This window comes from Zalophus californianus, chromosome X, assembly GCF_009762305.2.
Source record: "Zalophus californianus isolate mZalCal1 chromosome X, mZalCal1.pri.v2, whole genome shotgun sequence".
Taxonomy (NCBI): Eukaryota; Metazoa; Chordata; class Mammalia; order Carnivora; family Otariidae; genus Zalophus; species Zalophus californianus.
In genome coordinates, this window is record NC_045612.1 from 2,378,404 (window position 1) to 2,392,707 (window position 14,304).

Here is a 14,304-nt window from a genome sequence, read left to right on the forward strand (position 1 = left end):
CAACATAGTACAGTCTCACCGGCCACACAGGTGATTGGATTACAGCGCCGTGAGAGGAGAGCGGGCGACACAAGTCACAGTGGCAGGCAAACGAAGGAGTGTCAACCAAGACTCGACAGAGAAGTTGGCTGAGCTTGTTCAAAGGCCCAGTGGCAGGAAACAGCAACGGCGTGCTTGAGGAAACTGCAAGAAGCTCCGGATGGAGAGGATAAAAGGGGAGTCCAACCAGGCAAGATGCTAAGGGTCCTCATATGTAGGGTGGACCCTCTTGTGGAGGCTCTGAGGGATCACCGAAGGATCTTAGGCGTCACGGTGTAAGCTAATATCCGAGGATTCAGAGTTAGACAGATCTGACTCAGAACCTTCGTTCTACCACAAGCTGTGGTTTTGGCACAGGATAAGCGAAATGACTCGGGGAACAGGATAGAGAAGCAGAATCGGGGACATAGAGAAAGTTGACAGATGACAGAATGGCACGGCTGATAGCGGGGAAAGCATGCACCATTCAATAAATGAGGATGGTACAATTATTTTTTTCATGGGAGGAAAAAAGCCAAGTGGAGAAGTAGGAACCACTGTGCACTGCTGGTGGGACTCCTCTAAACTCCTGGACTCCTCTGAACGCAGCAAAACACAGTTGCACGTGTGCCAGACCCTGGAATAGTCCTAGCATCACTGCTTTTAAGGAAGGGCTCTACAGTGGAAAGCATCCACGTGTCCACGGACAAGAAAAGGGATGAATGGAATGAGTTGAGGAGTGGTTCCACGACGCCGTGTGCTCCAACAGGGAAAATGAAAGCAGTACGGCTCTGCGCAGTAGTATAGGCACTGTCAGGACACAATGTTGGGTGAAAAAGGAAGCGGCGGAACGCGAGGCAGAAGGCGATCCAGTTTATTGTACTTACCCAGGCAACACACCAGGAGGCCCGGACAGTCGAGGATCCATACACGGGTCTCTAAAACAAAACAAAAACCGACCAGCCGACCGGCCAACCAACCAAATAACAAACCCTAGAAAACGGAGGGGGTTGGTTTACACAGGACACGCAGCAGGATGGCTATTCCTCTGCGAGCGGAAGCAGTGGGTGGGAAGGGCCCCGGGAGGAGACTGAGTAGGAACTGTCAAAGTGTCCCACGTCGGGAAGGTGGACGCTTGAGCACCCACCTGTTCCACACTCCCGTGTCCTTTTGTGATTTCCCACATACATATACATATACATATACATATTACATTTTAATTATTTAAAATTTTTCTTAGTGAATGTTTCTGTCTACATGTGTGATTTAGAATTTTTTTTTATTTCAGATAGATAATGGCAATCACTGGACTATTAAAAAGTGTAGTACTTTTGGAAATTTAATTTTGCATGTTTTGAACGTAAGAAGATAAATGGTGGTTTGTAACTGGACTAGGCTTTTTTTTTTTCAAGATTTTAGTTATTTATTCATGAGAGACAGAGGAGGAGAGAGAGAGAGAAGCAGAGGGAGAAGGAGGCTCCCAAGGAGCAGGGAGCCCGATGCGGGACTCGATCCCAGGACCCTGGGATCATGACCTGAGCTGAAGGCAGACGCTTAACCATCTGAGCCACCCAGGCGCCCTAGGCTTTTTGTTTTAGAGTGTGGAAGACTTTCTGAGGAACCTCCATACTGTTCTCCAGAGTGGCTGCACCAGTTTGCATTCCCACCAACAGTGTAGGAGGGCCCCCCTTTCTCCATATCCTCGCCAACATCTGTTGTTTCGTGGGTTGTTAATTTTTGTCATTCTTACTGGTGTGAGGTGATACCTCATTGTAGTTTTGATTTGTATTTCCCTGATGATGAGTGATATCAAGCATCTTTTCATGTGTCTGTTGCCCATCTGTATGTCTTCTTTGGAAAAATGTCTATTCATGTCCTCTGCCCATTTTTAATTGGATTATTTGTTTATCGGATGTTGCGTTTTATAAACACACACACACACACACACACACACACACACACACACACTGGACTATTACTCAGCCATAAAAAATAATGAAATCTTTCCATTTGCAACAACATGGATGGAGCTAGAGAGTACTGTGCTAAGCGAAATAAGTCAGTCAGAGAAAGACAAATACCATATGATTTCACTCATATGTGGAATTTAAGAAGCAAATGAACGTGGAGGGGGTGGGAAAGAGAGGAAAACCAAGAAACAGATTCTTACCTATAGAGAACAAACCGATGGTTACCAGAGGGGAGGTGGGCGGGGGGGAAATGGGTTGAATAGGTGATGGTCATTAAGGAGGGCACTTGTCGGTGATGAGCACCGGGGGTTGTATGGAAGCGTTGAATCACTAAACTCTACACCTGAAACTAATATTACACTGTATGTTAACTAACTGGAATTTAAAACAAAAACCTGAGGAAAAAAAGTTTGAAGTAGTACTTAAGACTTAATGTTTTGGCTGAAGGGGAATATCCTTCACAAAAAAATACGGTAGTCAAGGAATAAACTGTCCCTTGATGTCAAATATTCACTCATGGCGGAGGACTCCCTTCTTCCTACATAAGATAAATAAGTTAGAAGTTCGAAAAAAAAGAGTATGTTTGGGCTTACTTTAAAAACAGGGAAAACCATAAAACAAATAGAAGAGTGGGCTCTAGTGGCCATAATTAAAGTATTAAACATACAGAAAAACAGGAGAAAGACAGTCCTCTCCTCCAAACGGGAGTATTTTTGTTGTTGTTGTTCTGAATGATTCATGACAGGAATTTCAGTAACTTAGAAAGAGAATACATCTAACTGATTTATCCCAAACTAATTCTCAAACAACTTCACGCTTGTGAAATCAAATGTTTCCAGTAGAAAATTTCATATGGTTTTGCATGTAAAAAGTGCACCAGATAAGACAAGGCGTGAGAATTAATTGTTAACGTTTTTAGATGAGCAAAATTAAATTTCCAAAAGTACTACATTTTTTAATAGTCCAGTAATTGACATTATCTATCTGAAATAAAAAAAAATTCTAAATCATACACGTAGACAGAAACATTCACTAAGAAAAATTTTAAATATCAGATCTGAGTGAAATATTATTATTATTTTTTTAAGTGGGCTCCTCTCCCAACATGGGGCTTGAACTCACAACCCTGAGATGAAGACCTGAGCTGAGATCAAGAGCTGGACGCTTAACTGACTGAGCCACCCAGGTGCCCCCAAATATTCTTATTTTAGGAGACACAAATATAGTACACTTTGCTCAAACGTCAAGCAGTTAAGGTCAAGGTCAAAATGGACCCCAAAATAGAAAAGGACTGGGAGTCCATATCAACGAATGCTATAATTTTGAAATCCAGTAATAAGCTTTCTAACACCAGGTAATAACACATTTATTATCAGTAATAGTCAACGTAACATGATTTCCTTAGAGGGAATAAAATGATCTGTGATGCGACCTCTTCAAGTCATGAAAAACACAACCTACGTTTTAAATTTTGCTACTCATTCAACAAGGGGTGAAATAGTGCATACCATGTAGAAAGTACCGTGTTGAGTACTGTGGAGGAATTTAAAAATGAATACGCAATCTCTTCCATATTCCAGTGCCAAGAGCAAGCATAAACAGAAATGATACAAAAATTTTATGATAGTTATAGAAGCACAACTTGTTGAGGCTACATAGCAGAAAAAGGAGATTGACGCCGACATGGTTGGCAAAAGAAAAAGATTTCCATAGGTGAAGAAAAAGAAGTGAAAACCACTTCCAGGGGAAGGACATAAGCAAAGCGTAGACGTGATAGTTTAGATAAAGCATGTATCAAGAAGGGTGGGAATAAAGACAGAATGTAGCAAATAAAACTAAAAAGGGCATCATGTTATGGTGAATCTTTGAATATCTAAGACTTTAGAAGGGGAAACTACCGACAGGCTTTCAGGAGGGAAGAACAATCTGGTAGGAAGATAGTACCGCAGACCTCTGAAGGACGGAGAGATCAGATGAGAGTTTAATAGTAGGAGCAAGGGACGATGAGGTCCTCAACTAGGGCTGCAGCAGTGGGAATTCAAAGAAAGAATTGAAAGTACCACTGCAGAGGTAAGTATCACACAGCCCAATAGTAACTGGAGGGGAAGGGTAAGGAAATGCAGGAGTCAAGGAAAACACTAAATTTCCAACCCTAAGTGGGCAATAACATTTAGAAGAAACAATTTCTGTTACTTTATGAAACCTCCATACCGATCAATAAAATGGTCTTCACAGAGCATTAGAGCAACACGCTCTCTACTTGGAAATAATTCTAATATAACTATTTTGTATATGTGTAATTCTAAGATTCTTTAAAGAATACTTATTTTAAAATTATATTACTAGTTCTTAAACATTCCAGTTAGTTGAGAAGAGTGACATTTTACCATGTATTTGAACAAGATTATTTAAAGAACAAACCACATGATCATCTCAAAAGCTGCAGAAAAAAGTATTTGACAAAATTCAACACTCTTTCATGATAAAAACTCTCAACAAACTAGGTACTGTAGACACACATGACAAGCCCACAGCTAACATACCATGTATGATGGTATGAAAAACTGAAAGCTTTTCCTCTAAGATCAGGAATAAGACAAGTTTGCCCAACCTCACTACTCCTACTCAACATAGTACCAGAAGTCCTAGCAGGAACAATTTGGCAATAAAAGGAAATAGAAGACATCCAACCTGGAAAGGAAGAAGCAAAATTGTCTCTGTTTGCAGATAGTGTGATCTTATATGTAGAAAACCCCAAAGACTCCACACACGCAAAAATCCCTGTTCAAACTAATAAATGAATTCAGCCAAGTTGCAAGTTATAAAATCAACATGCAAGTGTCAGTTGTATTTCTACACACTAACAGTGAGTCACCCAAAAGTGAAATTAAGAAAACAATCCCATTTACAATAGCGTCAACAAGAGTAAAATACTTAGGGAAAAAAGTTCACCAAGGAGGTGAAAGACTTGTATGCTGAAAACTACAAAGCACTGAGGAAATTAAAGACGACATACAGAAATGGAAAAATTATCCCATGCTCATGGGTTGGAAGACTTAATATTGCTAAAAGGCCCATACCACACAAAGCGATCTACAGATTCAATGTTATCCCCATCAAAACCCCAATGTTATTTTTTTCTACAGAAATGCTTCTACAAAGCAATCCTACAATTCATATGGATCCACAAAAGACTGTGAATAGCCAAAGCGATTCCAAGAAAGAACAACAACAACAAGCTGGAGCCATCACACTTCCTGATTTCAAAAATATATTACAAAGCTACAGTAATAAAAACAGTATGGTTCTAGCATAAAGACAGATGTATAGACCAATGGAACAGAACAGTGAGCCTGGAAATAAACTTCCACATGTACAGTCGACTGATCTTTTTTTTTTTAAAGATTTTATTTATTTGTTTGACAGAGAGAGAGTTAGCGATAGCGAGAACAGGAACACAAGCAGGGGGGAGTGGGAGAGGGAGAAGCGGGCTTCCCGCCAAGCAGGGAGCCTGATGCGGGGCTCGATCCCAGGACCCTGGGATCATGACGTGAGCTGAAGGCAGACCCTTAACAGCTGAGCCACCCAGGCACCCCCAGTCAACTGATTTTTGATGAGGGGGCCAAGGATACAAAATGGGGAAAAGATAGTGTCTTCAACGAATGAAGCTGGGAAAACTTTATATCCCCATGCAAAAGAACAGAGGAGGGTAGGTAGGTCTCATGTTAAGTGTTCTTAGGACATTCAAAACAACAACGACAACAGCACTCTGACCAAAAACAGAAGGGGAATGTACAGGATTCCATCCACTCCCACACGAGTATATAGCTGTGTGAAGAAGAGGTCCGTGTCACTGAGGATGATTCGCTAATGTGGAAATACAACTGAAGGTAATCTCAGTTCACAAGCTTATAGTCTTACTCTGGCTTTTTTCATTCTCCTATATATCTGTGCTGTCTCTTGCAATTGTTAGTTGGCATATAAAGCCACTTTTAGTCACTTTAATCATTCTGAAAGCAAATATGCCATGAAATACTTATAAAATGCAATTGAAAATAAAATTGGCTACTTGCTGTTTAAGAAACATTGGCAGCACAAAGAAAAGTAAATGACATCGAGCAATGATTTAAAGACTTCCTACTTTCAAACTATATATTCATCACCACTCTCCTAAGAAAGACTGACTCTGGAACAAAGAACCATGATTAAATTGTTAATAAAGGATCAGTTTCATGCACGATATGCATATTTCTTGGTAAAATTCCCAATCTACCATCCCCTGTTTTGAGTAACACCCACAAAACCATGAATGAATCTGAAAAGTAAAAGTACATTTAGCATTTATGTTAAATCAGAACAATGAATTCAAAATGGAAAATGCCTAATTAATTTTAATTGATTTTAGAGGCATAACCAAAATGTTTTCAACATGTATTAAGAAGGAAAAACACAATTATTTTCTACTTCCATATACGTATTACATTTTATAAGAATATATTGTGTTACCAAATTCAATGGACCTTCAAGAATTGCTCATACAACCGTTGAATTGCTTGCATTCTCTGGCTCTGAACCGTTCTAGAGTGTTGCAAAAGCTTTTGTTGCTGTCAAAATATATTCTACAAATATAAAAGAAAAAAAGCTGTGATGACCATTTGGGTAAAATTTTAAATTTCACAACAACAAAAAAATCTAGATTAAACTTGAATCGTTTTTATTTTTTTATTTTTTTAAGATTTTTATTTATTTATTTGAGAGAGAGAATGAGAGATAGAGAGCACGAGAGGGAAGAGGGTCAGAGGGAGAAGCAGACTCCCTGCTGAGCAGGGAGCCCAATGCGGGACTCGATCCCGGGACTCCAGGATCATGACCTGAGCCTAAGGCAGTCGCTTAACCAACTGAGCCACCCAGGCGCCCAAACTTGAATCGTTTTTAAATAAATATTTTTTTTAGTATCTTCTCTTTTATCAAATATCATGACCTAGTTTACATCATTTGTGTTTACCAGTAACATACAAAAACACCACAATAGTCTTATCTGCTGGTCACTAAGTAGGAAATTTCCTTTCTTAATGATATTCAGAACATATATCTTATTCTTGTTGATTTCAAAATCCACACGCATGATCCTTCCAATAATCCTTCCATGATCTTCCTATTCCTCCACCAGTGATCTTGCTCTATCCCTACTTAGCCGCTCACTTTCAGAGTCATACCTTAGATTTTGTCAGCCCGATAACTGAAACATTTACATGATGTTACTAATAGCAAAGACTTATAGAGGAACTATGTCCAGATACTGTTCTGAACCATTTCAAATAAGCTTATGATAGAGGAGCTCATTTAAATCCTAAAAAAAAAAAAACAAAAAAAACAAAACCTGTAAGTACTCTCATTCTACTCCCTTTCATAGATGAGGAAACTGAGGCTCAGAGAAAAGCAATTTGCCCGTGGTTTCACAGCTAGCAATTAGAAAATCAGGACTGGACCCCAAATATTATCGTCCCGGTGTCCAGGCTCTTGACCACTGTACTACACTGTTTGTCCACTTTGCCCAACATTCCACCTCTACGTCCCTGCGTTTGTGGCTCACTCCCTTTCATAACTACAGCTCAAGTACCCTAGCAGGATCCGACATCCATTGAATGGAATGGTTTTCATCGTCCCCTGTCTCCACCCTCTGTCCTCATTTTCCCCCTTTCCAGCTAAATCCGTGGCCAATGGTTATACCTCCACCCTTGTTTATATACCTTGCCCCCTTCTCACTCTGCCGAGGTGCACGGCTAACCTCAGCCCAACCCTGGAAAACCCAGCTCTCCAGCTGCTCAGACACAACCGCAACCATGAGGACTAGTCTCGTACAAACTTGTGATTGCTATGACACCAACCCGCATTTGGACCGGAATGTTGCTTGGCAATGATATTTCCCTTGTCCATTTACTGGCCCGCTCTCAGGAAACAGTTCCAGGCGTCCTCCTCTGCCCTCAAAAAGCAACATCTCCTCCACCATCCTTACTCCTAAATGTGATACAGGCCTGTCCATTAAGAGTGAACCATGCCCTGAACTCAATGACTCGTTCAGGAATGAGCAAACGATTGAAACTAGATTATTGATAGCAGTCCAGGGGACTTTTTTGCCAGACCTATGGAGAGAGGTTATCTCAGTACACTGGGGTTACTAACCTGGTAGTGAATCTAGGATTGTAAGGTGCTATCATGCTGACCCCATGGAGAGGGCCTACTAGGAGATGGAGACAGAGCCCAGACGGCACTGCCTAAGCAACTGTTACCCGGACTCATTCAGCTGTGCCTGGCGCAAAACTCCCTTTGACTTCCTCAGATAAACCAAGGCATCCCTCTTTTGTACTTTGGCAAACGTCTGTCACTTGGAACTGCAGGAATCCCAACCAAGAGAGGAAGTAAAGCCTAAGGGCTTTTGTGAGAAGGATGTGTGCCTGTGCCTCTCTGATTTTTCTGAGATCGCGGCCCAAACACATAGCCAGCAATGGAAACAGAACTCCGGCTCAAATCTACAGGTCTGAGATGTGGCCAGGCTCACCATTCCTACTTGAGACTTGGTTACAATAGAATAATTATAAAGCTAAGCCTGATACCAACACCTAGTTTTTCTTCTTCTCCCTTGGCTTTCTGTACATCTATATCCCACTCGTGAAACAAAGTTAGAAACTGCTGACAGTATTCGTGATAAAGCTTCTGCCTGTAAAACATCATCATGAATAGGGTCACACTTTATATCGTTAAGAAAAAAGCAAACCCATTGAAAACCAAATTGACTGGACATAAATATACCATAAAGGAGAAGGGAGAAGGGGATGATCACAGCTGAAATTTTCTGATGGAGAATAGCAAAATACAGTGGATGGCTTACTCTCATTGCTAACTGTCACTCACCGCTAACTGTCTCAGAGGGATGTTATCCCGGATGCCTTCGCTCTTGAAAACTAAGGAAGATTTATTGCATTATAAATTTTCCCAAAAAATGCATTTTATCTACAAGGGGTTTTGTTTTTATTTTTTCATTCTCATTCGTTTGCTGAATAACGTACAGGTTGTGGAATGATAAAGAGGTTCAATGAGGGTATCATATTCATTTATATAACATAACTCTCCCAAACAGTAATATTTCACTTTTTCCCCACTGTGGCACAATAAAGACTTTGTACAGAAGAACAGTGACCCCAATACGGATACATTTAAAAAATATTCGAATATAAGATTAATCTTTTCCACATAATTGGATACAGCTAACTACCGTAAGACATTTGCCTCTTATTCAGCTCGCATACTCCAAGAATGAATGTAATTTTTTCTTATACTGAGAAAGCTCAATTAGAATTTGAAAGGAGAAAAAAAGGGGTTATCTTTATTGACCTCTAGATAATACATCTCTTTTCAATTAAGGTGTGAACTTACAGGACTAAAGGAACTATTTGCTTAGATAAAAATCAAGCCAAACGTATTTTTCAATAGAGACTCCAACAGATAGAGGATAACAGTATTATTTTGAATTAATCTGTAATCACAAATACTAAGAAATGACACACAGCTTCTGGCTCCAAAAACCAAAAATGTTACCTTTGCTCTTCCTGGGTTTTCCAAACATGTTCAATTTTCTGGTTAATGTTTTTGACAGAAGCTCTGGTATCCATCATGCATCTTTTCCTCTTTGCATAAAGAATCTTTTTAATGTCACCTATATTAAACATATACTTATTAACATTTAAAGCTGAAAATCCTTTTTTGCAGCTTATTCAAGACAACATAGGCAATATTGGTTCAGCAGCACTGGAAAGAAAATTAGCATCTTTTTAAAAGGCCTCACATCAGAAATCAAGATTATTCGCTTCTTTTTTTTCTCCTGTGAAATCTCTCAGTTACTAATATCTGAACTCTAATTTTTTTTTTTGCCTGCACACAGCTTTTATTTAACTTATCCTGGAAAAAGAGCTAATAAATAAAAGTTACTATCTCCCAAAATGTGTAAAATAAAAATAGGGGGGGAGGTTTCTCAATGACAGTCTTTTAATTTTCTCATGAAAAGACAGTTGTAGAGGCTGGTCTTTACTAAATTTATAAAATATCCTCCAAATGAAAGGACTCATTGAGATGGATTCTTGTTAAAAGTCGATATATAAAACACACTTTATCATTCTGTTTTAAAAGTGTCCAAAAGGGATACAAATAAATAAATGAAAGGAGAAGAAAGGTGTGTGTGTGTGTGTGTGTGTGTGTGTGTGTGTGTGTGTGTGTGTTTTAATTTAGTCAATGAGGATTTTAAGTATATTTGAGTTAAAAACAAAAGACCGTGGAGAGTTTAAGGAAATAAAAGAATTTATTCAAAAATACTTCCTAAATATGTTTTTTAGTAAACAGATGGAGTTTTCCTTACAGCATTTTTAAAAAAGCAGCTTTGCAATTAGTAAAATTTTTAATATTTCAAAAAACGCTTTCCTAAGCATTTGACTGTATGTTGTGCATCTGCCATCAATAGCTATTTTTGGGGCGCCTGGGTGGCTCAGTTGGTTAAAGCGGCTGCCTTCGGCTCAGGTCATGATCCTGGAGTCCCGGGATCGAGTCCTGCATCGGGCTCCTTGCTCGGCAGGGAGTCTGCTTCTCCCTCTGACCCTCCCCCCTCTCATGCTCTCTCTCTCTATCTCATTCTCTCTCTCTCTATCTCATTCTCTCTCTCAAATAAATAAATAAAATCTTTAAAAAAAATAGCTATTTTCCAGGGACCATGAAAAGGCGCACTGTTACACAACTACTTTATATATCCAGTTTGCCACGTATAATAATCAATTTATGAGACAGCTCACACACCGAGAACCTTGACACCACCAATAGAGCAAAGCTTTCAGTACATACCTGCTTGTGTGATTGATCCATATAGAGGACTCAAAAATTGACTCAGACTCTTTACTAAGAGTCTTGCCCTGTAACCCGATTAATGTTTAAGTGACATCTGACAGAACAACTGAAAACTTTTAGGTTTAGTGGTTCTGATCACACGTTGCTAGCATGCTGGCAAAGTGGTCTTTAGTTTTCCACTGCACAGTTTCTTAGGGTAAACATCGTGACAAAGACTTATTTTACAGGCTTCGATTTAAACTTCTGCACCAAAGAAAATAAATAGAAAAGTCAAGGAAAATAGCTACAGTGAGAAAATTAAAAATTGATATTAAAAAACTGATGTGTCACTTACTCTGGGACACGAAGTGGAAGAGAGATTATTTCATGCAAATTCTTCTAATATCCCCAACGGTCCATCGAATGTACCCATGTATAAAATAAAAGCATCACCCTTACCTCACCACTGGCAGCCCCATTCTCTGCACATCCACAATAAAAAGGGGAACTAAGGACATCTATGAAGCCAAATCACACTAAGTACTTAAGGAAAATCCTGTATCTGAGAACAAGGCATTAAATAACAGTGTTGTAGTCCACTGATTAACATTTCTTGTTAATATGTGTTCTCTGGCTCCAAACAATTTACTTTCGCTGAAATAGCTCCTAAATCATACCTTCAAATCTTTCTGTAATTCATTCCTGTAAAGAAATGACACTAGGTATTTAATTAAGAGTACCTAAACCAGCATGCATATTTTGGATGAAATATATCATGCCAAGGGCTTCACATACTTCACATACTTGTTACCTGAGCCAACCTTTATTTTTCTTCAAGTACCTGATGGGTCAAGTGAAAATTACTTTAAACGTGTTACCCCACATCTGCCAGAAATGTTCCTGCTGGAGGACTTCTTCCCCCATAGTTATCAGTTAGTGGACTGTTTCCTGCATTGAAATAAAAGTGGAAAACATTTCAAAATGAAGTATGAAAAAAATAAAATAAAATGAAGTGCGCCTGGGTGGCTCAGTTGGTTGAGTGGCTGCCTTCGGCTCAGGTCATGATTCTGGAGTCCCTGGTTCGAGTCCCGCATCGGGCTGCCTGCTCGGCGGTGAGTCTGCTTCTCCCTCTGACCCTCCCCCCTCTCATGTGCTCTCTCTCTCTCTCAAATAAATAAGTAAAATTTTTTTAAAAAATGAAAAATAAAATGAAGCATGGTGGTGGGCATTAAGGAGGGCACGTGATGTGATGAGCACTGGGTGTTATATGCAACTAAGGAATCATTGAACATTCTATCACAAACCAATGATGTACTACATGTTGGCTAATTGCCTTTAAATTTAAAACAATAACATGAAGTATGGCATTTTGATCAGTTTTCAGGGAGCAATACCTTCACTGCGGGGTTTTTTAGGCCTCTGTCTCGCAAACAAAAGTTTTTTTAAGGCAGACCCAGGAAAGGAAACATGTATGTGCAAGGCCAGATGAAACTAGATCAGGGACCGGGACCATGCGATGGAGACGGTGTTACAAGCCTTTCAAGGTTAATGCCAGAGTACATGACCCAGCAGGTGTGAGATATTTTGGAAAGAAGGACTGCGGGGGAGCAGAAGAGCTGCTATCTAAGCCTCTGTAATCCTGGTTTGGGACAGGAGGATCAAGTGGGCAACCTCTGGTACGTGGAACTGCTTTACACACACACACACACACACACACACACACACACACAGAGAGAGAGAGAGAGAGAGAGAGAGAGAGAGAGAGAGAGAGAGACACCCAGAGATAGAACAGACACACAGAGACAGACAGATACACACACACGAGGATTTTTCTGTTTACAACGCTGAGGACTCCAAAGCAGTGACCTGCCCCACGTGCGGTATGTACAAGCGCTGTATCTGCAAAGGTGTCAGATAGGCAGTACCTTCAGCCTCTGACCCACTCAGCTCTCTTCTCTCTTGTCTCCCAAAGTCACAGGCTACCATACCCTGAGCCTCCACTGGGGCCTTCGCAGCTCTGCACAGGCGCTTCCTCCCAGCCGGTGCCATCCCGAGGAGGTGTCTTCTGAGCTCTCCTGCACGTTGGGAGCACAAACACGCGTTAAGGAAATGGGGACACGGTCAGTGAGCAATGCCAGGCAAGGGTCCTGTGCGCAGATCAGAGAGTGTGTGTCCTCGTGTCTCTTGGTGGACCAGGAGGGGGCAAAGACGATGCGGACGGTGGACCCCTCCCTCCCATCCACCCTCGTCCCCAGCCCCCCGGCTCTGACCGAGCGCATGCGACCTGCCCTGGGACATCTGAGTGTCAGGACCTTCTGCCACATTCTTGCCCCAACGTTGGGACAGAGGCCGCCCCCACCCCTAGGTCCCCGCGGGACAATGTGCCGGTCTGGAGGCCCGACCGTGGCCGGGACTAAAGTTAAGTGTCCCCCTGCGAGTGGATGGGGAATAAATGGTTCTGCACGTGTCCGGGGACGGTCAGGCCTAGGGCGGCTCCTCGACACGCCATCTGGACCCCAGGACGACCTCAGGGGACCAAACTGTCCTGCCGGGTGGCCGGGCAGGAGGGACAGACGCAGACGGACCTTCCTCACCAGGTGTGACCCTCCCAGGAAATGGGGACCCTCGGACCCGCTCCCTGCCCTGCCGGCCCTGCGGGCCCTGCCAGCCCCGCCCTCGGGGGCCTCGTCGAGGCCTGCCAGAGCCCCCAAGGACCCCGTGGGTACATCACCTCAGAGGTCAGCCCAGCGGTCGCTGCCCCACACCCTGGTCCCCTCACGTCTGAGGAGACCCCTATGGCCACACAGTGCCGCCGCATCCGACTCCCTTCCCGCCTGGGCCTCCCTGAGGGTCCCCTATGCCCCACCCCCACCCCCTGTCTCTCCGTCCCTCCGTCCCTCCCTCCCTCCACCCCTCCATCTGCACAGTGACCTCCACACCACGTCCTCCGCGATGCTCCTCTGAGGGCCTCGGGACGGAGAGGAGCTAGCCCGCCTGGCCTGGGCGGGAGCGTTGCTGATCGGCCGGCACAGCGCGCATATGCGGGAGGCGGGACCTCGGCCGAGACACGCCCGCTGGACCACCTGCCCCTCCAGGCGCCGGTGCCGAGGATCGAGCATGGAGGAGCGAGGAGCGGGGAGCGGGGAGCGGGGAGCCGGGAGCGGGGAGCGGGGAGCGGGGAGCGGGGAGCGGGGAGCGGGGAGCGAGGAGCGAGGCCCGGGCTGGGCGGCTCCGGTTCTCCCATTCAAGGACGTTTCACGGGTCATCTTCCTGGGAAATCACAAAAGGACACGGGAGTGTGGAACAGGTGGGTGCTCAAGCGTCCACCTTCCCGACGTGGGACACTTTGACAGTTCCTACTCAGTCTCCTCCCGGGGCCCTTCCCACCCACTGCTTCCGCTCGCAGAGGAATAGCCATCCTGCTGCGTGTCCTGTGTAAACCAACCCC